Raw genomic sequence first — 23,691 nt, 5'->3', positions numbered from 1 at the left:
TGAGGAGACTGGCTAGGGGGCAGCAGGATGGCCCATCAACCTCCCCTCAGGCTGCAATCTCTGCTGGATCTGAATAAAGCCGTAGTAGGGAAGGGAGGAAGCAATGTGAGGGGCCCCAGGGCCTCAATATTTGCACCACTTTCCCTCAGCCAGGCCACAGAATATTCCCTTTGTTTCCCAGACAGACCTCTAGCAGACCTCCACAGAGATCTCTGCTACCAACTCTCAGCAAAAGGGAACATTAGCTCATTAAATAATTTGGCATCAAATGCAGTGCTTTCAGCTGTGCAAACCTTGGCAGCTCTGAGGCAGTACATTGGTGAGTTTGGAGGAAGGAAGAGGAGAAATGTGGTGAGGTGGCCTGAGAAGTAGTTGGAAGAATCAGTGGGAAACAGAAAATGCTAGGAAGTGTGTACATAGCCAGAAGTCAGAAAGAGAAAGTGAAGAGGCTGCAGTGTGATGTGGGAGGTTGATATTGTGTATGCCAGGATATGGAGTCCTTCGCAAACTGCCATAGGAAAAGGAGACCCAGGTAAGGGCTGGCAGCCTTTTATATTTCTTCTTCAAAAGGGAGTAAGGAATATATGTTAAAACCCATTTTGGGTTGCAACTAAGGGGTGGTATCCTAGTGATGCAGGAAAACATTTCTAGTCCTCCCTTATAATTACTTAATTGATATATCTTATAGTTTAATGTAAGCATATTGAAGTAGTGGATGAGATTAAGGTTGTTGTAGACTTCATTTTGGAGGGCATTATTTAAACCATCAGTGAGAGATTTAATGTACAATACTGATGTTTGAAGTTGATGGAGGGAGGTGGAGGGAAAAAGATTGTGCTCAGCAGTTCTGAAAATTCTGACTATAGTGCCTCTCACTGGGCACCTGCAGTGCTGTAGATTATGAAAAATCCACGTCTCGCCTCCCCATGGTCACAAGGAAAGTGTTACGGAGTCAGGAATAGATCAGTCCCTTAATATTATTTATGACTATCCTTCCTTGTATGTTTTTGACATTTTATTACAATTGTGCTACTAAAAAAAATCTGAAGCAACAGGAAGCAAACCCGGCCAAACCTTATGGTAGTGGGCTGTTAGTTTAAGTAGATGCTTGCTTAAAGCTGGCATAATGCTGTTCAAAAAGTCTCATAGGAGTAGCTGTGTTAGTCTGTAACTTTAAAAACGAGTTTTCCTGTGGCATCTTAGAGATTAACAAAAATGTAGATAGTATCCTGAGCTTTTGTGGGCAAAACCCACTCAAACTCACCGGAAGAAGTGGGTTTTGCCCACAAAGGGTCATGATACTATATATATTTTTATTAGCCTTTAAGATGCCACAGGACAATTTGATTTTATGATGCTGTTCATCATCTGCACATTTGTTATAGAACTTAAGTTATTTCTTTGACAGCTTTAAGAAAAATGCTCTTAACAATATTTTATTTTTGCAAATATATGAAATCCAAAGTAAAGTAAATATATACCCTCAAGGTTTTAACAGGATTTTATTTTGTATATGTTAGGTGCATCCATTTTGTGACACTTCTGCCTGAAAAATAAAAAATGCCTTTCAGTTTTAGCTTCAAATGAAAATTGGACAGAATTTTCCTTGTTTTTACTATACTCTCAAAAAATTGCTAATATTTCTGACTACTATGTGGCATATATAAAGGCCTTCTAGCCTATATTTGTTGTTTTCAAATCTGTCTCTCTAAATGTCTAACAAAAACATATATTTGTGTCAAAGTTGATTACATCAAACTACTATGTATTAGACCAGGTAATCTGCTTGAGAGATGCAAAAATCCTTTTAAGTTATTATTGAGTAGACATAATTGATTCCCCCCCTCCCCCCGCCCTGATAAAATAGAATAGAATTGATTAACTTCCACCTGTGGGATACTACTCTGACCATCAGAGACATGCCAATATATCATACTGCTCAGTACTGACTCAGTCTTCTAGCCTGTGGTCATTCTACCAACAATGGGGCTATGTCTAAACTGGCGGCTTCTTGCACAAGAATACCTTGCGCAAGGGTTCTTGTGCAAGAAGTCTTGTGCAAGAAAATGTCCACACTGCCATGTGCACGCTGTGCGTTTGCGCAAGAGCTCCCATGGCAGTGTGGACGCTCTCTTGCGCAAGAAAGCTCTGATGGCCATTTTAGCCATTTTAGGGGTTTCTTGAGCAAGAAATCCCTGCCGAGCATCCACACTGCCCTCTTGCGCAAGAGCTCCTGAGCAAGAGGGCTTACACCTGAGAAAAAAGAGTAACTCTTGTGCAAGGAGCCCTCTCTTATCACGCCGTACTATAAATTTACTTGCGCAAGAGTGGGTGGGTAGTGTAGACACTCTGCGGATTCTTGAGCAAGCCTGCAACATAGCCTGGATGTTGGATTGCAAACAGATCTCATCTCAAAGTCTAGCTTCCACCTGTGTCTTGTCTAGAAAAATTACTAACTACAGTTTTTTTAAAAAGCAGCTGGTCAAAGAGGAGGAATTTTAATAAACTGAAACTATTTGTACTTATTTATAACAGCCTGTAAATCTTTGTGTGTGTGTTAGGGACAGATACATTTTTGGAAACATGAGTAGTGTGTCAGTATCCTCTTAATTCCTACTATTTTAGAACATTCAGTATTTACTCTTTTTTTTTTTTTTTTTAAAGAGGTGGTTTATAATATGCTAGCGGGTTTATATGCTCCCCTCTATTATGGAAGTAGGTTATGTGGAGTATAAGTCCCTCTCCAAATACTGGAAATTAAGTTTTTTTTTCTGGGATTGAATCTCCTTGGGTTCAGAACTTTATAGAGATGGAGTAGAACAGGAGTACTCAGATCTGGAGTGCTGATCTGGGCCTGACTGCAGATTTTAATTTTAGCACTTAGCAGGATCTGTCTGTCCGTGGATAACATTCATATATATTCAAGCAGCCACAGAAAATAATTGTTGTTGTAGACATGTTCATCCCAGGAGATTAGAGACACAAGCTGGGTGAGAGAATATCTTTTTATTGTTAAGAAATAGGTTCAAAAATATTTATCTCGCCTAGCAGGTATCACAGAAAACAAAATCACAGGGAAAATAGTTTACATTGAAAGCTTGCACACTGATTCAAAGGGTGGGAGGGAGAAGAGGGGATCTTATCCTTACATAGATAAAATGCACAGATTCTATAGACTCACAGGTGACATGGATGGAAAATGACATCCAGAGATCTAAGGCAGCCTATTAGGAGCCCAAGCTCTGAAAACCCTAAGGCAGTAACTTGAAAACTTCAAATGCAAGTGTCTCTGCAGTCTGCTGGAAAGCCAGATTCTGCCAGGAGGAATGGATCTTTTATAGCTTGCTGTCTGGATTCAGCAACTGGCTTTCAGAAAAAGAGAGGGACTGGGCAGAAAAGAGAAAAGATTTGGACATTGTAATGGAATGACTTCATCTATTCCCTCTTTTGGTTTTTAAATAAATGTATATTTTCCTAAATAAAAAAACCTTTCCACAGAATGAACTGTAAAACACAATTCAAGAAGATGGCTAATAATGGCAAAGAATCTGGAATAATGTGGTTCCTTACTCACTCAAGATATCAAAATGTAATGAGTTAGTGAGTTCAGTGCTACAATTATGCTCAGCAATAGCCCACCCACGGGCCTGGAAAGAACTTGCTTTAATACAGAAAGGAATGTTGACCCAGACAATCTTTTTCCATCTGGAAAATGACTTATCATTCTAAATATACTCAGGGCCAGACCCTCAGCCTGTGTGTATTGGCATAACTTCATCAGACAGTTCTGGCCTACGTGTTTCAGTGCCCCTTGTGAGACCCCTGTGGCTTTGGTGCCTCGAATGGTATTCCTGCAAAGGACTGCTCCAAAGCCAGGGCATAATACTGATCCTGTGGATCCAAGACAGATGCCAGGCCTCTTTTAGAATCCAAAGGCTTGGATAAACCCCCCCAAATTATGAGTTTACTATACCAGTCCGTGGGCCCATTTCTGGATCCAGCTGGTCAGGTCATGTCGGATTCTAAATGACACTGGATGTGAGCTTGCTGGAGCACTACAGTTCAGGCCACCCTTCCTATGGGGGCTGGCTCAGATTAAAGAATCCAAACAATCTGAATTTTGGACAAGCTGAAGTTTGGGTCTTGATTTTAGGTAATCTCTAAAATGTGACAACCCCCCCCCCCCACACCTATCCCAAATCACCTATTTTAACATTCATAAAATAGGCTTAAAATGAGGCCTTAGCAATGAGAAATAAGAAATTGCTACTAAAAAGATAAATCAGTTTCAGAGAGTAACCTGACAGTTCTCCAAGGCTTATTGCTATTTGGGGTGGGTTGAGGAGCCGTAGTAATGGAGTAGAGATGCCTGGGCATTGTACCTGTCTAGGCCGCACAGGCAGCATGCTTTAGGGAGTGCTGGGGGCGGCCATGATGCTTGCCCATGCCTTGAACAGGTGAGTGTTTGCAGCATTGTTGTAGCTATGTTGGTTTCAGGATATGAGACTGATAAGGTAGGTGAGGTAACAGCTCTTATTGGACCCATTTCTGCTGGTGACAGAGACAAGAAAGAGTCATTCCTGCTGGAGGCACAGGACAAAAAGGGGACATAGTTCTGGGTGCTGTGAGAATACTCAGTTTGCCTGAAAGTATTTGTGAATTTGGCACTGACTTGTCAAATAGTTTTTCCCATATGGAGGTGGGCTGCTAGCTTCATGAGGCGTACAGGGGAGGAGGCACTACTCTCCTTTATAATTTATAGCATAGTGGTTAGGGCATACAGCAGGGAAGGAGGAAACTTGGATTCAAATTCCTGTTCCAGAGCTCCATTCTCTGGGCACGTCTACACTACAGCGTTATTTCAAAATATCCAATTTTGAAATAGTTATAGCATTTGGCTATTTCGAAATAGCACGTCCACACTCAGTGGACACTGAATTGTATTCAAGGCTGGCTGGAACCAGTTTTGGCTGCGCATCAGGTCAGGAGTTACTTTGTGTGGCTGCTGTCTAAGGCTAACTGAGGCCTGTGCTTAAAGGGACCCTCCCTGGACAGCTGGTTCTCAGGTTTCCCTGCTTGTTTGACAGTGATGGCACTCATGCGTCGTTGCCTCCCTGGCCTCAGATGACACTGGCGACAGTTCTGCTAGGGTGGCCCGGGGGTCCTGGCTGCTCAGCACAGTTTGTCTGGTCTGCTGTGGCTCCTGGCTCTCCTCCTCGATGCCCTGGTCAGGGTCCTCTGACCCAGGGTTGAGAAACACCTGGGGGGCATGGATCATTCCACCCTCCAGGATGCAGTCCAGGGCATTGAAATAGGGGCAGCTTGGTGTGTGTGGCCCTAGTTGGGAGCTGCCCCCTGTGGCCCTGGCCTATGCCTGCCAAAGCTCTTTTATTTTCATCTGCACCTGCTCCTGGGTGCAGATGTGGCCTTTCCTGGACATGCTGGCAGCTATCCTGTCATAGACAGCCACATTCCTCCATCTAGTGCGGAGATCATGGATGTTGGATGATTCCCCAAAAACCTCAATGAAGTCCATGATCGCCACACTGAACCAAGAAAGCACCCACCTTTTCTGGTCCCTGGCAGGCTCCTGGGAGCAGGCAGACTGCTCTTGGGGAGTGGTGGAGGGCTGGCTTCTGGTGGCTTGCTGGCTCATATTGGGACTACTGGGTCAGGGGCAGGACAGACTGTTTGTTGGGCTGGCAGGCTTGGAGCTGACACAGGCACTATGGACAGATTCTACCCCTTTAAGATCTCCGGGGAGGGGAGGAGGGAGAGTAGTTTTCTTAGTTGTGGCCAGCAGGACACCCTGGGAAGGGCTGGAGGCCCTCTATTTCGAAACAAGGATCTACACAAGGCTTATTTTGAAATTGAAATTGGAGTTATTCCTCATGGAATGAGGTTTACCAATTTCAAAATAAGCCCTCTGCTATTTTGAATTAATTTCAAGATAGTGGCTGGCTTGCGTAGATGCTAGGAAAATTATTACGAAATAACGGCTGTGTAGACGTGTTATTGAAGCTGATCCTCTTAGTATAAAATACTAGAATAGTCACCCCCTCAACCTGCCAGCAAAGTGAAAGATCTGTTTGCCCAGTCCTTTCCTGCACCATGATGTTAACTGGTAGAATTATATGTAAAGCTTTCAATGTGTGCTAGATCTGAGTCTTGCGCATGTGCTGAGTGGGTGGGGAGGAGGTGGGGTGGTAAGAGCAGGAGGCTTCTTGCACACCAGACAACTAAAAATGTAGCATTTTGTCCTAAATACACTTCAGGAGTATTCAGAGAACACTACTTCTTAAACAGAGCTCATCAAAAGAGGCTGCAGGGGGTTTTGTTTTGTTTTGTTTTTGGTAAAAGTTAACTTGCTTAAAAGTTAACAAGTTTGCAAGGAATGTGAACTATGCTCTAAAATTTTAATTGGAAGTTTGTGCAAGTAGCCCTCAACATTTACATGTAGATTCTGTGCACGCAGAGAATGGACATCTGATTTATGCAAGGTAATTAAATATGTAGGAATGGGTACTCTGAATTGTGGGCTCAGTTCCCAACTGCCCTGCCATCTTTGGTCATTGCTGCCAATGGAAAGTACAATGCTACCATTCTCTTGGCTTTGTGTTTAATGCCCATTTGGCATTCACTTTGCACTGGTTTACCACACACAATGCAGAATAATGGTGAATTGGACCCTCTAGGTATAAACCTTAAGGCATTAATCTGAATATGTGCAGAGGGTCAGATTTAATAGTTATGTTGCTTAAAAATAAATAATTGAACTGAGACACAGTATTACTAACGTGCCCGGAGTGGGGACTTTCTAAAATGAAAACCAAAATGACTTCTGCTGTTTTACTATATGATAGAGCCCCGTGCAGTTCATAAGCAGATGCATCTCTTGCTAGCATGGATGGATGCTGCATCTATCCACAAGCCAGAGCTTGTGGTAGTTCAGTGCAGTTTCTAAAACATCAAAGCATATAAAACAATTGTGTGCATTATAAATGTACCCAGGATGTCAGAAAACTCCATTTTCTGCATAGGGCTGTGTTTGCATTCCAAAAATTTAGACTTTCAAATATGAAATTTACCATCTAGAGATAAGTTTCTGACTTCTTGCTATCTGTTTGAGTGGTAATATTTATTCATTCTGAAAAGAATACATTACTTGAATTTCCATAAATTTACATAAAAGAAAAATGTCTAGCTGGCTTGATATTATGCTTGACAACATTTTGAAACTTGCGTTTGCATAAGGGCATGGCTCAGGCCACAAGCTGGTAGGTTGATCTTATCATCTTGTAGTCCTGAACTGAGTATTGGACTGTTCTCCATTGTTTAATGGAAAATAATCAACCCCTGCCTACATTCCTGTACTTTCCTCAAGGTATGCAAAAGATAGTGGACCAGATCTTATTCTTTAGTGAGTGTAAAATGAGTGCAGCTCTACTGACTTCAATATATTGTAGCTGTGTTTATGACTTGACTTATTAAGGCCTTTGACACAATCCCCCGTGACTCTCTCTAGTTTATTGGTCCAGTATGAGTCAATATTTTGATTAATGTCCTGGATGATGGATAAAAGAAGATGACAAGCTGGAAGGGATTGCAAGCATTTTGGAGGACAGGATTAGAATTGAAAATATTGATTAAACTGGAGAATTAGTCTGAAATCACTATTATGGAATTTAAATAAAGACAAGTGCAAACCAGTACATTGGGAAGGGAAAATCAAATGCCCAAATACAAAATGGGGAACAACTAGCTAGGAAGTAGTACTGCAGAACAGAATTCGGGCAATATAGTAGATTGCAAAATCAATCTGAATGCATAATTTGTCATTATTATGAAAAGGGCAAATTTAATTCAGAGGGGTATTCTATCTAAGACAAAGGAAGTAATTTTTCTGCTCTATTTGGCACCATGTAAGCTTCAGCTGGAGTACAGTGTCCAGATTTGAGCATCAGACTTGATGAAAGATGTGGACAAATTGGAGCAAATCCAGAGGAGAGCAACAACACCGATAAAAGGTTTGGAAATCAAGATCATGGTTGAAATGATTGGGCATGTTTTTAGACTAAAGAAGACTAAGACTATTTTGAATATGGAAAAGATGTTAGAAAGGGGACAGTGCTCAACCGTACTCCATTTACACAGCAGGTAGGATAAGAACTAACTGACTCAGTTTTTAGTTAAGGAGTATTAGGCCTGATCTACGTTACAGAGTCAGGTCAAAGAAAGGCAACTTATGTTGCCCTATTTAAGTACGTGCACATTTGATAGTCATGGTCCCACCAATGTACATGTCCTAATATATCTGCATAATAACTTCACATGAGGCTCTGAGCACAGAGATCTTGCTGGGAGCCTGTGTGGCTGCCCAGCTCTCGGCAGGGAGTCAGGAGCCTGGGCAGATGCCTTGCTTCTGGTGGGGAGCTGGGAGTTGGTGCTTTCAGTGCCCCAATGCTGCCCCTCTTCAGCTGGTGGAAGTACTTCTGATGAGGACTTGCACTACTGACAAAAGGGCAGTGTGGGCATGAACCATTGCAGTAATTACTGGGGTGCCTGCTAAGCTGATTTATGCTAGGTAGACTCAAGTCTGTAGTGTAGACTTGTCTTTAGATTTGATGTTAGGAAAACCTTTGACATTGAAAGAATAGTTAAGCACTAGAACAGATTACCCTGAAGAGGTTGTGGTATCCCCATAGTCAGCAGTTTTAAAGACTAGATTAGATAAACATCTGTCCTGGATGGTCTAAGTACGCTTAAATCCTGTCTCAGCATGGGGAGGTGGAGAAAGGACTAAATGACTTCTGGCAGGCCCCGCCAGCCCTACGTTTCTATGATTGCATGCCAGTGTACACCAAAGGAGAATTAGACCTATTGCTCCTTCTTGGTTTCCTCTTAATTTCCAGTGTGGGACCTCTTTTGTTTTGTGTTCCCGTCTCTGGGACACACAAACAAAACAAAACTTTTCTCCGGCATCTCAGAATCTAAGCAAAACATTGGAAGTGCTTCCCACACTCTCCTACCGATACTTTAAGACCCTTTCAAAATATCCCAGAGTTTGAATATCCTTGAAATTTTGCGGCATTTGAATCCAAGCCTCACATTTCAAATTCATTACTAACTGGAAAACCCTGAAAGGTTTGTGTACAAGGAAAGTAAGAGTTATCTCATTTTGCACTGGAAATCAGGATGGAGATTGAATCTGAATCGGGGATCCCTAACTGATAGACTCACCCTCTCACTGACAAGAGAGGGGAAAAAATGCCTCTACAGCAGGATTTTTGGCATCACACCCCCCTTTTTTAATTTTTGAAAAACTCTCATGCCCCCCCCAAATAGTAGCAAAACTTGTTGAGCAAAAAAAAAGGAACTGAACAGGGCAGCAAAACTTGATGGCAGGGGGAGGCTGGGTCGCCTCGCACCCCCCCCCGGAATTTCTTCACGCCCCCCCAGGGTGGCACACACCCCAGTTTGGGAACCCATGCTCTACAGCAGGGAAGTCAAAATGTCTCCACAGAGACAGTTGCTTGGAAGGTACAAGGTTAATCCTAGCCTAAAGGAATCACCTCAAAATAAAGTCTCCAAGGAGGAAAATACTGTAGAGTTATTTAGTTCAGCAGTTTCTTTACATGGACCACTGAGACCTTTTTAGGAGGTTTCAGGGCCCCTGGCTGATGCCAAGTGCTCCCCCCGCCCCTCAAAGCCAGCTGCAGTGCAGGGCAGAATCGAAAAACCCAGTGGCCACTCCCCACAGGCTGAAACCAGGAGCTCTTGTGCTCATCTGAAGCCAGCAGTAGCATGGGGCAGAAGTTGGCAGCCCCAGGTCCACAGGGTCTAAAGCTGGGAGTCCTGTTGCCACCCCCATCTGACATCTGCAAACATGTTGGGGCTCAGGGTCAGAACCCGAGTCCTGCTGCTGCCTGGCTTATGGGCAGGGGCACAAGGGTGTTGCTCCCCCAAACTGCAATGCCTTACCTAGCATGGGGCAGTCCCAGGGCAGCTCCAGTCCTCTTTCCCCAGTTCCCCTTAGGCCCTAACCTCTAACCAAGTTGTAAGTGGGAAGCCAGAGCCAGGTAGTGTGGGACAGGTGCACCTCTGGCTGGTTGTGCCATAGAGCAGGCAGCTGTGTCATTCCCCCATCCAGTGCTGCTCCAGGTTGTGGCTGTTCCTTAGCTCCCTGCCTACTTCAACTGTTCATGCAGCTGAACAAAGCTACCTTGGCAGGTGACCCACCTCTGGGATGGCTCAGTTCTTGGGGAGCAGCCACCTTAGGGGGAGCTCTCCTGTCACCCCGCGCTCTGAGCTACACCTCTCCCTGCATCCTGGGTGGTTTACAAAGTTTTTGAACTAGGAGTCCCCACCACCTCCAGTTATAATTTTTTGTTGTTGTGTCCTCCCAGAGTAGCCTGCTGAGGTGAGTCAGGGAGTGGAGGTTTCATTCCTTACCTGGACCATACTGTGCAGAGCCCTGCTGGTCCTTGCCTCCCCCAAATAGAAGTCAAACTACACCTGTGCCCAGTGCCCCTCCTTCTCCCTCTTCTTTCCCCTGCTGGACCCTGGAACTTTTATAGAATGTGTGTGTGAGTTGGGGGGGAGGGGCTTAGAGAGAAGTTGAACCCCTACTGGAGTTCACAGTGAAAGACTGGGGCTGGGACCCACTACAATTCACAACTGAAAGCAGCTAGAATCATTCTGTCTGCTTAGTTATATTGTTGTGAGTAAGGAAACTTCAGTCTATGATCAAAGGCAAAGCAACTTACTTAAATGCATATGTTAATTGAGAATACAGGCAGTCCCCGGGTTACGTACAAGATAGGGACTGTAGGTTTGTTCTTAAGTTGAATTTGTATGTAAGTCAGAACTGGCGTCCAGATTCAGCCGCTGATGAAACTGACCAGCGGCTGACTACAGGAAGCCCGAGGCAGAGTTTCTCTGCCCCGGGCTTCCTGGAATCAGCCGCTGATCAGTTTCAACAGCAGCTGAATCTGGACGCCTAGGACAGAGCAGCTGGGGTGCTGCCGGGTAGGTCCCCGCAGTCCCGCACCTCGGCGCTGCGGGGACCAACCCGGCAGCACCTCAGCTGCTCTATCCCAGATGTCCCCAAGTCAGCTGCTGCTGAAACTGTAGTCAGCCGCTGGTCAGTTTCAGCTGCGGGTGACTTGGGAACGCCTGGGGCAGAGCAGCCGGGGAGCTGCCGGGTTGGTCCAGTAGTGCCGAGGAGCAGCGCTGCGGGACCAACTGGCAGCACCCCAGCTGCTCTAGCACAGGCGTCCGCGAGAAAAGCCTGGTCTGCTGAGAAAAGCCTCCCTCCAGCAGACCAGGGAGATGCGGGCGGGCGGGACTGAGACGGGCCGCGATCCCGCTGCCCACGTCCTCCGCGGCTTTGCTCCACGTTTCCCTGGTCTGCTGGGAGGACCCAGCAGACCAGGGAGACGCGGAGCAAAGCCGTGGAGGATGCGGGCAGCGCGACTGCGGCGCATCTGGGCGGTCCCGCCGCCTGGGTCCTCCACGGCTTTGCTCCTCGTCTCCCTGGTCTGCTGGGGAGCCCCCCCTCAGCAGACCAGGGAGACGCGGAGCAGCTTTTCTCACCCCGGAGGATGCTGGCGGTGGGACCGTGGCGCGTTTGGGCGGTCCCGCCACCCGCGTCCTCCGGGGCGAGAAAAGCCCCGTTCGTAAGTCGGATACGCGTAACCCAGGGACTGCCTGTACTCTCATTCTCAAATACAGGAGTAGAGAATAATAAACTGGAAATGTGCTCATTCCTATGTGCAGAAAAAGACAGCCTGTCATAGCCAAACCACTTTTTTCTTCTATCTGGTAAAATCATAAAAACTGATTCGTTGGGAAAAATAAAGCACTAGGAATTACAGGAGGGTGCAGATGCTATGGGTTCAGATCATTATTTCCATCTGTTGACTAGAAACTGAGTTTTGCACTCAACTTGTTAGCAAATATAGCCTGTGAGTATTCTTTAATCAATCTCATGCATATGACAATGCACTTTTTTTTACAACTAGTAATACAGGTTTTAACTTTTAAAAAAGACAACACAGTAAAATGCTTTCCCCTTCTATTGTACTAAGGTTCTTTGCTCTTACAGTTCTTGAGGCTTTTAAAATCATTAGTTGTTTTTTTTTACCTCTAGTGTTCATAATTTTAGCTGCTCAGAGTAATTTATCCTGCATTCATACAAGTGTAATACTAATGATGCATTTCTCTTTGATACTTTGACTGTCGTCATACCGTGACTTCCAAGAATGTTCTGAATAAACTTTTAACAACCTTTATAATGCTTAAAAAAGATGAAATTGCATTCCCTGTAAGACTGTAAGTGTTGTAGAGAGGCTGTCTACATATTTTTTTCCTGATTCTACTCCTCCCCTGGCTCTTGTTCTGTTTGTTCCATTTCCCCATCTCTCACAAAGTCTTATTGTAATATTAATGCCTCTAGCAATCTTCTTCCTGTTGTCTGACTTTCATAACATCGCCATCTTCCCTGCAGCACAATCTTGCAGTACTGAATTGTGACTTGCTACACTGACTCAATGCATCAAGGTCACTCAGCCACGTCACTCAGCCACGCTGCCTATTTCCTTTTCTCCCAAGAGAGAAGCTGCATTTGTCAAGATCCGGAAAACGGCCATGTGACGGACCCGGCGGGGTCCGCACTAGAGGAGGGAGCGGGACTCGCAGCCCCGGAGTTGGGGCAGCGGCAAGCCCAACCCGGGGCACCCCACCGGGAGCGGGGGAGGGTGCGGGCCGCGCGGAAGCAGCCAGCCCGCCCGCCCCGGCTTGCGGCTCTGAACGGGGCACGGGCCCACGCTGGGGCAAGGGCGGCGGCGGCGCACGGGCGTGGCGGAACGCCCAGACGTCACTCCCCGGCGCCCATAAAGGTGGCGGCCGGGCAGACGGAGAGGGGGGCAGGAGCGAGGAGGTGGTGACCCTGGCTTCCAGGGGCACCAAGGGCTCGGCCCCCGGGGCGACCAGGAAGGACGGAGTCGGCAGCTGGCGGCTCGCACTGGGACGCACCCGGAGACTTCGACGTGGTGAGTGCACCCCGATCAGCCCCACCGCCAGGGCGGACAAGCAGGGAGTGGAAGGAGCCCGAGGCAGGGCCCTTTTGGTGCCCGTGGGCGGAGGAGTTGAGGGCTGCCGCCCCATTCGCCGTGGAGGGCGACGTTTAGACGCCAACTCCACTTAGGGCCTCGGGCTGGGACCCGGTGGTGAGGGAGGGCCCGGGTCCCCCACTCCCCCACCCTCCCTGCAACCCTCAAGAACTGGAAGCTGGGTGAACTGCACCAGCCGCAGGACCTTCCAAGGGTCAGGACCACAACCCCTTTTCCCCAGACACGCCACGACCAAACCCCCCCTCTCCGGCCGGAGGAGGGGATCTGAACTCGGGGTTCGCCGAGCCCTCTCGGCCACCCCTGGTCGGGAGGTGATCGCACCCCCCCCACGATAGACCCTGCCAACAAACCCTGGGGTTAGGGACAAGGAGGTCAACGAAGGCGGTGGGTCCGCGGAGCCCCGCCCCTGGCTCTGTTGGAAGCCAAGAAGAGGGGGTGCGAGGCGCTCGCACCCGTAAACCCGCCACAGGCCACTTCGTGATTTGTGATTTCTGACTCAAGCAGAAGCATTTTCACGTCAGTGGGGTCTAAATATCACTGAAAACATGTCAACGTAAGGCCTCATTTAGGTCTAGTTCCCCACATCTTACAGTCCTGCTGTCAGCCCTGTTCCCCACTCTGGCACTCTGAGTGCAGAAGGTGAGGGCCCACAAGAGATCTTAAAAATCTTGCCTCTACAGACACCAAAAAATTTGCCCCCAGATTTTGGAGAATTGCTGTCACCATCAAGTGAATACTTGAACCCACCCACACAGCTTGAAAAGAGAAAAACAAATTGCAGTCTCTTGTAGCTGACCCCTCAGTCAGAGACATGCAGATACACACAGACAGACCTTCCAGGACACAAGAATGAAATCACCTTTAAAAAGTGATTTTTTTATTGCAAAACAAAAGATAAACTTGATAAAGTATTCTTGGGTGCTATATGTTATGGAGCAACTAAAGAAAACTAATTAAAACAGAGAAAAGTCTGTGGCCACAATGCAAGGTAGTAAATGGGGAGGGGAGACATAGACTCACACAGAGCAGTTCAAACCAAACCACAAAATAAAGAAAATTACCTTGAACGTGACTAGATTCACTCTTCCCCTTCCTTCCTACTAATTTTCTGTTTGTTCAGTCCACTCCTAAGCCCCAAATTCTTTGGAGTCATAGTAGTCCTGTCTGGGTTTAAATCACTGTGTCTCTCAACTGCTAGTTTTTCTCTCCCACATAAAGAAAGCAGGCAAAGAATCTCTATCCAATTTAAATTTCAACACTCTGTCTCGATTGGTTCTCCTGGTTTCCTGGCCCACGCCTTTGCTAGCTACCAGAGTTTAACTCCTTAGTCACCGGGTGCTGGTCAGGATTCCTCCTGTCTCTTATACCTACTCAGAAGACAGGAGATATTATCAGTGTGCTGAATGGTGTAGTAATTGGAATTCGTTATAAAAGTTCTTTACAGGTCAAGAGAACCATCAATAACATACATTTCTTCATGTAAACACTGTTTATCAACAAATGTAAGGCCACGTGGGCCATCTTTGCAACAAAACAATGAGTTTCAGTTCTTTTCAGAAGAAATAAGCTTTATCTATCTAATGGAGTTAGTAGTCCCTACCAAAGCATTTTACTCTTTTTTTTTTTTTCTTTTTTCTTTCAAATATATATGACATGCTATGTTGAATGAATGTGGGTTGTTCTTTTTTATTTTGAGACTCATTTATTTTAATACAGTTTTGTTTGCTGACTGTCGTACTGACAGCAGAACGAAAAGGCAACCTTTAAGGAAGCCAGTGACCTAGTTCCTGATCCTGCAAAACACTGAAGCTCATACTTAACATTAAGCCTGGGAGTAGTTTTACTGAAGTCAGCAGGGACTATTCGCATGCTTAAATGCTTTGTTGGACTGAGGCTAAAAATTAGACCATGGAAGAGATTTGTAGTGGTGCCTAGTGCCTACCCACACTTAAACTCTTGGGGGCAGTCTCAGAAGTGTCTTGGGGAGTTAGGAACACAAGTTTCATTGGGCTCAATGACTCAAGAATTGCAAATGCTGATACTGAAGTGCTGTGATGCAGTATATACAGCCCACAATGGCAGTGAAATTGTTAACGGGAGTCTGAGGGCTCACTTAGCCCACTTAGTGGTACCGGGAGCTTGCAAAAGTATCCCCATATGGAGCTGGGGAGGAGCTATTTGGTGAGTTTTGCATCTGAGTAACTATAAGCTTGGACTCCATATTTGCAAATCACTAGAATTAGAATTAATCATTAACACCCCCTACACACACACTCCCTATAAAGTAGTCCTGTTACTGTGAGGTATCTCGGAGTGCTCGCGGCAGAGAGTCACCTTATTGTCACCCGCTTCCAGTGTGTGGGAGCTTTGCCTATGCCAGCTGGGTGTTAGCTCTGTAACATAACAGCCTGTCAGCTACTCTTCTCTGGGCTATCCCAGCCCTGCTGATGACAAGAGATATGCCCTAGCCCTACCAAGTTTCTTCAAAGATCACTGAATACCCAGAGAAATCCCAGATGCTCCATTTCCAAAAGAACAGGGTAACACAGTTTTACCATAACCGGCTGCTCCTGTATCAAACAAAGCAATTGAATTCAGCTGTAGGAAAAGAAAAGGAAACTTTCCTAAGAAAATAGAAATGTGTGAATAACTGCAATGATAGTTACATACAAATGAAAACATTACACCATGAACTATGGCCTAAACTTGTTAATAGTTCTATTTCCTAGATAATAAAGTAGATTCCCATCCCAAAGTTCTGTCTTTTTTGCAGCATTTGCTGGCCTTAAGAAGCCAGGGCTCAATCTTTATTGTCAGGGCTCGCCGAACCGTGGTGAGCCCCGCTCACCAGCCGTGCTGTCCGGTGATCTGCGCATGCGCAGATCGTTCTGCGCATGCGCAGATCACCCGAACCCAGCTCTTCTGGGTTGCAATCTTCTCGCCATGGGAAAGTAGATTGTATTATTTGACGAGCCCTGTTCATTGTGGCTACGTCTACACTGCAAGGTTTTAGCGCAAAAATGGCCATTTTTGTGCAAAAACCTGTGGCATGTCAACACCTCAAATGCACTTTTGCACAAGTAAATCAGAAGTAAAACAGCAGAACAGAGGACTTCTACCGCTGTAGGTAAACCTCCTTCTGCAAGGCATATCTTCCTTTTTTGCTACAGCTATTGCGCAAGAAGGCAAGCGTGGACACTTCAGAGGGGTTTCTTGTGCAACAAACCCGTATGGGAAAAAGCACAGGTGTTCTGATGGCCATTCACAGAATGGCCATCAGAGCTTTCTTGTGCACGAGCGTCCATGCAGTGTGGATGCTCTCTTGCACAAAAGCACATGGCTTTTGCAATGCGCTTTGAGGTGTGGATGTGCTCGTGCAATAAGTTTTTGCGCTAAAACTCTTGAGCAAAAGGCTTCTTGCACAAGAAGCGTGCAGTGTAGATGTAGCCTAAGTGAGCTACTCAGTGAATGGATAAGAGTATCTTTCTTTCTGTGACATATTAAATCTATCTTTTATCTGTATTTGTGGTCTGGGTGCTCCCTTGATTATGGATTCCTTTTCACTTCCAAATTATTTTGATGGGTATAGTTTGATGGTTTTCCATTGACTTCTGTGGGCTGTTGCAACAGTGGACAGTTGAGCAATACAGCACATAATTTGTTAGCCTGGCAGTTTGACAACTCCTCATTTGAATGGGTGATCACTGAGGGTTTGCGTTCACTACACTGCATTGGATTGACCCTGCTGCAATTGATCCACCTGCAGTTAATGTATTGCATCTGTTTAGAGGTGATAAATTGGCCTCTCAACACTCTCCCATCCACTCCAGTGCTCCACCAGAACAAGGAGAGTAGCAGGAGTCAAAGGTAGAGCAGCCCTTGCTTACCTTACTATGTGGAAGACACTGCAGCAAGTACTTAACTTCAGCTACACAAACAGCTGAAGTCTATGTAGTTTAGATGGGGGAGAGGCATAGAGTAGACTAGGCCTGCGACTCTTCTTCTCCCTGCCCCAAGACCATAAGGGAAAAAATTTCAATTTGGTTACATTATTACTTAAACATTACCTGTACACGCACCTCATAATGCTTATGAGTATTGTCATTCAGGAGAGACCTAACATGCTAGCCTTTCTGGCCAAACCTCCTGAAAGAAAATGACCCTTCACTCTTGCAGGCCTTGGGAGACAGGCCAGTCCTCACCTACAGACAACCCGCTAACCTCAAACAAATTCTTTTCAGCAACCACGCAGTACACCTCCATCATACTCCGCCTGGAACCCACCCCTGCAGTCAACTCTGGTACCAACTCTGCTAACACTAGAGATGTTAAATATCAGTTAATTAAGTAGTCGAATAACCTCATGAATTCTTATCAGTTAGTTAACTATTCTATAGTCCTTGGGGGCGGGGCTAGCACCTGTGCACTCTGGCTTCAGTCCTGGAGGAGCCCCCTGACACTCCATGCTGCTGCCTCTGTATCAGAGGCAGAAAGCGTAGGGTGCCAGGTGGAAGCTGGTCTGTGAGGGAAGCCAGTTTAAAAACCAGCTCCCCTTGCAGACTGGCTGCCTGTCACCCTGTGCTGCTGCCTCTGATAGAGACACAGCACGGGTGGCACGGTCCCTGTCTAGGTTGGGTCTGAGCTGTTGGACCATGTGTGAGCTGGAACTGAGCCGGGCTGCCTGCCTGGCTCTGAATACACTTTAAATGCGGAGCCACAGCAGGGGTAGGTCTCAGACCCAGCGCAAGCCAGGACTGAGCAAGGCTGCTGGCCAGCCTGCTAAAAAATTTACTGGTGAGGGAGGGAGGATGGAAATGCGTGTAATCTATAGCATTAACTGATAAGCCAGTGTTTCTTAAACTTTTGCAGACCGAGGAACACCAAACAATACTTTTTTTTTTTATAGGGAACACCGGCAATTTTTTTTTGAGGGGGGGGGAAGAGGCTTACCCCTTTAAGGGCAGCAATTCTCAAGAGAAATGTTGTTGATCAAAAAAAAGCTCCCAGGGAAAAGTTGTTGAGGGAAAAAAAAGACAGGGAAAAGTTGTTGAGCAAACAAACAAACAAAAAAGGACGGGAAAAAGAAGTTGTTAAGCAAAAAAACCCAAACAGTTTGCCCTTTTATCAGGAGAGCAGGCATTGCCCTTTTAAGGGTGGCCATTTTGAACTCTGTTCTCTGCGGCATGCCTCCAACTGCTATAAGCTTGTGCTTATTGGTTAATCGACTACACTATTGCATCCCTAGTCCACATATTTATACTAGCGACATCAATCATGGGACCTAACCACATAAGCCACCACAACAGAGGGTCATACAACTGCACATCCACCCAATTGATCTGTGCCATCAAGTGCCAGCGATGTCCCTCTGCCATGTATATTAGTCAAACTGGACAATCTCTATGATAAAGGATTAATGGACACAAATCAGATATTGGAAAAGGTAACACACAGAAACCTGTTGGGGAACATTTTAACTTCCCCGGGGTACTCATTAATGGATCTCAAAATTTTCCATATTATTACAAGCCAATTTAAAAAAACAGCTTGAAAGAGGAGCTGTGCAGAACTTAATTTCATTTACAAGTATGATACCTACAATAGAGGTTTAAACAAAGATCTTAACTGGATTACCCTCTATGTTCCATATCCTAATGACATAAAAAGCCAAGCATAGGGTACTTAAGAGTAATTAGAACCCACTCTATTAGCTTCATTTAGCATGGACACTGACAATTTTTTCCCCTTCTTTCTCCCCCCCCCCCCCCATCCCCTCTCTTTCTGTGCTACTTATTTTGCAACCTGGTCCCCTTAACTCTGTTAATCTGAAGAAGTGGGTTTTGCCCACAAAAGCTCATGATACCATCTACATTCTTTGTCGGTCTCTAAGGTGCTGCAGGACTATTTATTGTTTTTTCAGTTACAGACTAACATGGCTACCACTCTGAAACTCATGAGAGCAGTGTGTAATTAATGGTAAACTCTTTACCCATTGTACATTATCCAGTGGACTTGTACAGAAACCCTTAAGACAATATGCTCTATGTGTTACAATTTATTTCACAGGTTTTGTTTAGTTTGACAAATAAAAATTACTTACGGTGAACTAAAACCCTGATACATTGCAGCAATTTCATGTTTCATCAAAGGCTCGGGTTTTCTTTGCATTGTGGGAGGGAGAGAACTCCATAGCTATTTCTCATGTTTCTTTCTAACCTACCTATTTTGCTGTCTCAGATAATTGCCTCTGTACCATCTTCCCCACATCTCCTTATGCACGGCTCAACCTCCCTGAGCTCATCCATGATGGCACCCTGGCCAATTTTACATCCCTTTTACAAAGTAAATTTCTTCAATGCTGCCTACAATGAATCTTGTAGAAAATTGTGTTTGCTCCCTTGCCTAACATCTTGTGTCTGTCCTTAGATTATGAACTCCATGATGTGAAGATGATCCATTCTCTTATATCTGGTAGATGCCTACCATAGGCTATATTGCAAATGGATCCGTAGTAATAATTTAAGTTAAAGTTTGCGGGGTTTGACTGATTGCAGCACCAATCCCCCTATAAACTTTGGTTAGCTGGCTGAAAATGTCAACTTCTCCAAGTATAAAACATTTCAGTAAAAGAACATCAATAGCTGGAAAGAACGTGACGAACAACACACACCGCTCTTGTGGCGCTGTAGTTAATAAATGACCTTCTTGACAGAAATAGTCAACATAATTAAAGGTCCTGAAGTTGTCTGCCTTACTGCTACACTGATGTACCTTTTCAAGACCTTAAAAAAATTGCCTTTGGCTTACGGAAGAAAAACAATCGTTTGATTACTGCTGGATTGTAAATGAAATGGACCATGCAGTTCCTTTAACTTGAACCATCACTGCTGATTTATATTTAGTAGCAGACACTGTGAGCCTGTTGATGTCTTTCCTAAAATGTCTTTAGCTAGCAGATCTTCAGTTTATTTTTTAATGTCTATCTCAAGGCAGTCACATTGCCTTGACCCTTGGAACACCCAGACAGGGGTGGCCCTAGACTAGCTGCCAGCAACTGGCGCCCTAGGTGAACCATGCAATCAGCGCTCCCACCTACAAACCCCTCAATGATATTGCACCACCATTTGGTGCCCCATTTAACTTGGCGCCCTAGGCGACAGCCTAGTTCGCCATATGGACAGGCTGCCCCTGCACCAAGATTTCATACTGTTCCTGTGTGAAATTGCTGGGCGTGGAAAGCAATTCGCTACAACGATGCCTGTGTTTTTAAACATGCATGCAGTTCAGTGGATGATGCTAGGTCATTCTCTATTGGGTGTGTTTGCATTAGCAGTTATTTTCTAAAGGTGTCTGGCATTGTTTGTACTAGGGAAAGAAAAAAGATGACATAACAATGCATTTGGCAAGCTTCTGTGTTAGGAAAAGGAGAAGTAATGCGTTTGGTTATAGAGAGATCTGTATGATATGAGAGAAATGGAAATTGACAATCCATTGAAAAGCTTTCTGAGTTTGATAGATTTATTCATTAAAAGATGATAGTATTTAAAATTTCATACATCTGGCATAGAATAGCCACACATTAATTAAATCTTTTATAATTATGTACAAAATTAAAGATATGTGTCTTAATTTAGTTTATGCCTTGTTTTCTACTCCATGCAGTGTAAGCCAGTTGTGTTGCACGGGGTGTAAATTGGGGTAGAATCCTTTGGCTTCTACTGTAGTACAGTGTTCATATTCTGCAACTGCCTTGTTCCCAACCCTCTATAAAGGTGAGGATCTGAACTCTGAAAAACGTTCTTGATGCTATGGGATGTGCAGAACAAAAGCTTACCATTTGAAATACAAACATAGAATTGTATTAGTTCATGACTGCTATAAAATGAAACTGAGTCTATTTTCATTGCCCAAGCTGACCTAAACAAAAAGTAATCTAGTATATTAATAATGAAAAGAAACAGATGTTTGAATTGCTTGAATGGTCTGATATGAGTTCTTAAAACAACACTTTTTAACCTGACAGGGCTTCTCTAATATCAAAAAGCTTCTTTAGAGGATGTGCTCAATAGCTTGTAAGATTAATCATTTGCCACGATCAATTGTTTATCTTGTCCACTGGGTTTTAGGATCATTCAAACTCTTCTGTTTGCTGTCTCTTTTTGTGTGGTGATGGTTGTAATTGTATCTTAGAATACATTTTACCCCTACTCCTGTGAAGAAACCAGCTTGAGTTTTTACTTTAAAAACTTAGAATGGCCAGTTAGTACCAATGACATCAGCTTGCTGGATCAGCTTTAGGCCAACCCAAACCCTAGAAGACAAATTGTCAGTTTCACAAGCACTTACGTTTGCATTAAAACTGAAATGAGAGAGCTAATCTTCGTTTTTAGGTGCTTTTCTGAGCATTTGATTACATAGGGTTGTAGAATCAAAGGAGATTTTGGTGACATACATTGTTTAGTCTGGACTTAAAAATGAATCCTAAAAATAAAAGACAAAAGACTAATTCCCTGAGTCACAGAAGATTTTTTTTTTATTTTCTTGAAAACAGCAATGAATATTTGTTTCCTCTCCCCCATTACATTAAAGCACTTGTTAACCTTATTCCTTTCATGTGTAACTATAACCTAATTAGTTATGTGATGTTCTTGACATCCACAAATTTGACTATTTTAATATTTTTATGCTACAAAGGAAAATAAGAGGGTTTTAATACTCCCTTTTATTATCTTTTATAGTACTGCCATGTCGCACTAGAAAGAAAACTATTGCTAGTTGCGAATTCTTTGTAAATAAGATAATTCATTCTGATCTTATTGTCAAAACAGATCTGGTATAGAATGCCATTTTAGGAAATACTATGTCTTTTTTCCTAATGAGTTTTTAGTGATATTAAATTGCTACTTAACCCAGAATACTAAAGAATAGTATTCCTGGTTGTAAGTTAGCTCCTTGTTTCTTGTAAGATCTGGTCATTTTAGCTTATTATCTTCTTGCTGTGCTTCTACAGAATTTATTGCATAATAGGTAGATAGTGGTAGCAGTGAGTTATGACTTGTAACTTCCAGACTTTTAGAGCTCCATGAATTAAGGCTCCAGATGCATAAATCAGATAAACTTGTTACCCTGACAGCCCCTGTGATACTTCTTCCTCTTTTCACATACCACCTTTTTCTGCTTAATGGTATAAAGATTGTTTATCCAGATTGAAGTTGAACACCTGGATTCCATTTTTGCCAGGGGGGTTTGTTGAATAATTTTACTATGTTTTTTGTTAACAATTAAGTCAGACTGAATTAAAATTGAAAAATTCCTTTTGACTAAAAAGCCAATGGTTGTATGCCAGGATTTAAAAATCATGCTAAACCCCTTGTGCAAATTAGCATAGCTGTTTCTAATGACCACGAAAAGACACAACAGCTTTAAGGACAATTTTTATTTGCAGTGGGATATAGTTGAGTTGCATTCAACCGTATTTTTAATTGGAAGCTTAGCACAATAGCACATCTGCATAGCACTTATATGACTTGTATTTCCTACTTAACTTTTGAGTTACATGTCTGTAAAATCACAAGCATTACTGTAGCAATTTGTTAAATGATGGATTTTGTGTATGTTGGGCCCAGTTGCTGCTTCTATTGAAATCAGTGGGCGGTAGAGCTGAACGATGCTTTTGCAATTTCAGAACTGGACTGGAGAGCAGGAGGACTGGATTCAGTGTCTGCCTCAGCTCCCGACCTCCTGTGTCGATTTTTGTGTACATATGTGTGTGTGTGAATGGGGGCTGCGGGGTGTGTGTGTTTCTGAAACTCTGGCTATGTAACTTTTTGTGCCTACGTGGTGACTAAGCACTAGAAAAACTGACGATATGTCCTGGTTCTGTTCCCTGTCTGTACAATGGGGATCCTATAATATCAGGGGCGGCCCGTGAGTATAGGGCGCCAATGATGATATCATGCCATTGATGGCCGAGCAGGCGGGGGTGCCGATCGCGCATTCCGCCTGGGGCGCCAGCTGCCGCAGCCCGCCTCAAGCCACCCCTGTATAATATTACTACTTTTTTACTACCTCAGTCTGCTCTGTTGATGTCATAAGCAATGCTGAATATTGAATGAACTCCCTTTTATTTGTATGTACAGTAATTAGCATAGTGGCCCCCAATCTCTGCAGACACTCCTGTAATACAGACTGCATGTGTAGTTACTACACTGAATACACACACATACAAACAAATACTTTTTAATGGAAAATGAGAGAGACAGAAGTCAGTGGGATGTAGCATTTCCAGTACTCCTTACTACTGTCTAAAATAGTGCAATTACAGTGTAGTTGGGCAGATTCTTCTGAAATCATAAAAATGTATTGAGCTTCTTTGCTAGGGTGTCATATGATTGGTGGAATACTCCTACAATAATCGACAGCCACCTGCTCTTTTGGTCATAGATTAATAACTCCTGACTACACATGAAAGCATGCTGCGGCCATCTGCCTCTATACATAGCAGGGTACATTTCCTCTGATTAACTAACGATACAGAATATCCGCGTTCTGTTCATAG

The 23,691-nt window shown here is 44.2% G+C and overlaps 1 long non-coding RNA gene across 1 annotated transcript in view; it reads left to right on the top strand.

The window, feature by feature from the left end:
• Positions 1 to 255: 255 nt before the first annotated feature.
• Positions 256 to 23,691, top strand: part of LOC142830854 (uncharacterized) — a 46,696-nt gene continuing 23,260 nt past the window's right edge. Inside the window, exon 1 of the long non-coding RNA XR_012906382.2 lies at positions 256 to 532. This is a non-coding gene — a long non-coding RNA (uncharacterized LOC142830854). The remainder of the gene's footprint in view (positions 533 to 23,691) is intronic.

This window comes from Pelodiscus sinensis, chromosome 10 (assembly GCF_052426305.1).
Source record: "Pelodiscus sinensis isolate ZL-2025 chromosome 10, ASM5242630v1, whole genome shotgun sequence".
Classification (NCBI taxonomy): domain Eukaryota; kingdom Metazoa; phylum Chordata; order Testudines; family Trionychidae; genus Pelodiscus; species Pelodiscus sinensis.
The sequence above is the reverse complement of the archived record's forward strand: the minus strand, read 5'-3'. Positions and strand labels throughout refer to the sequence as shown.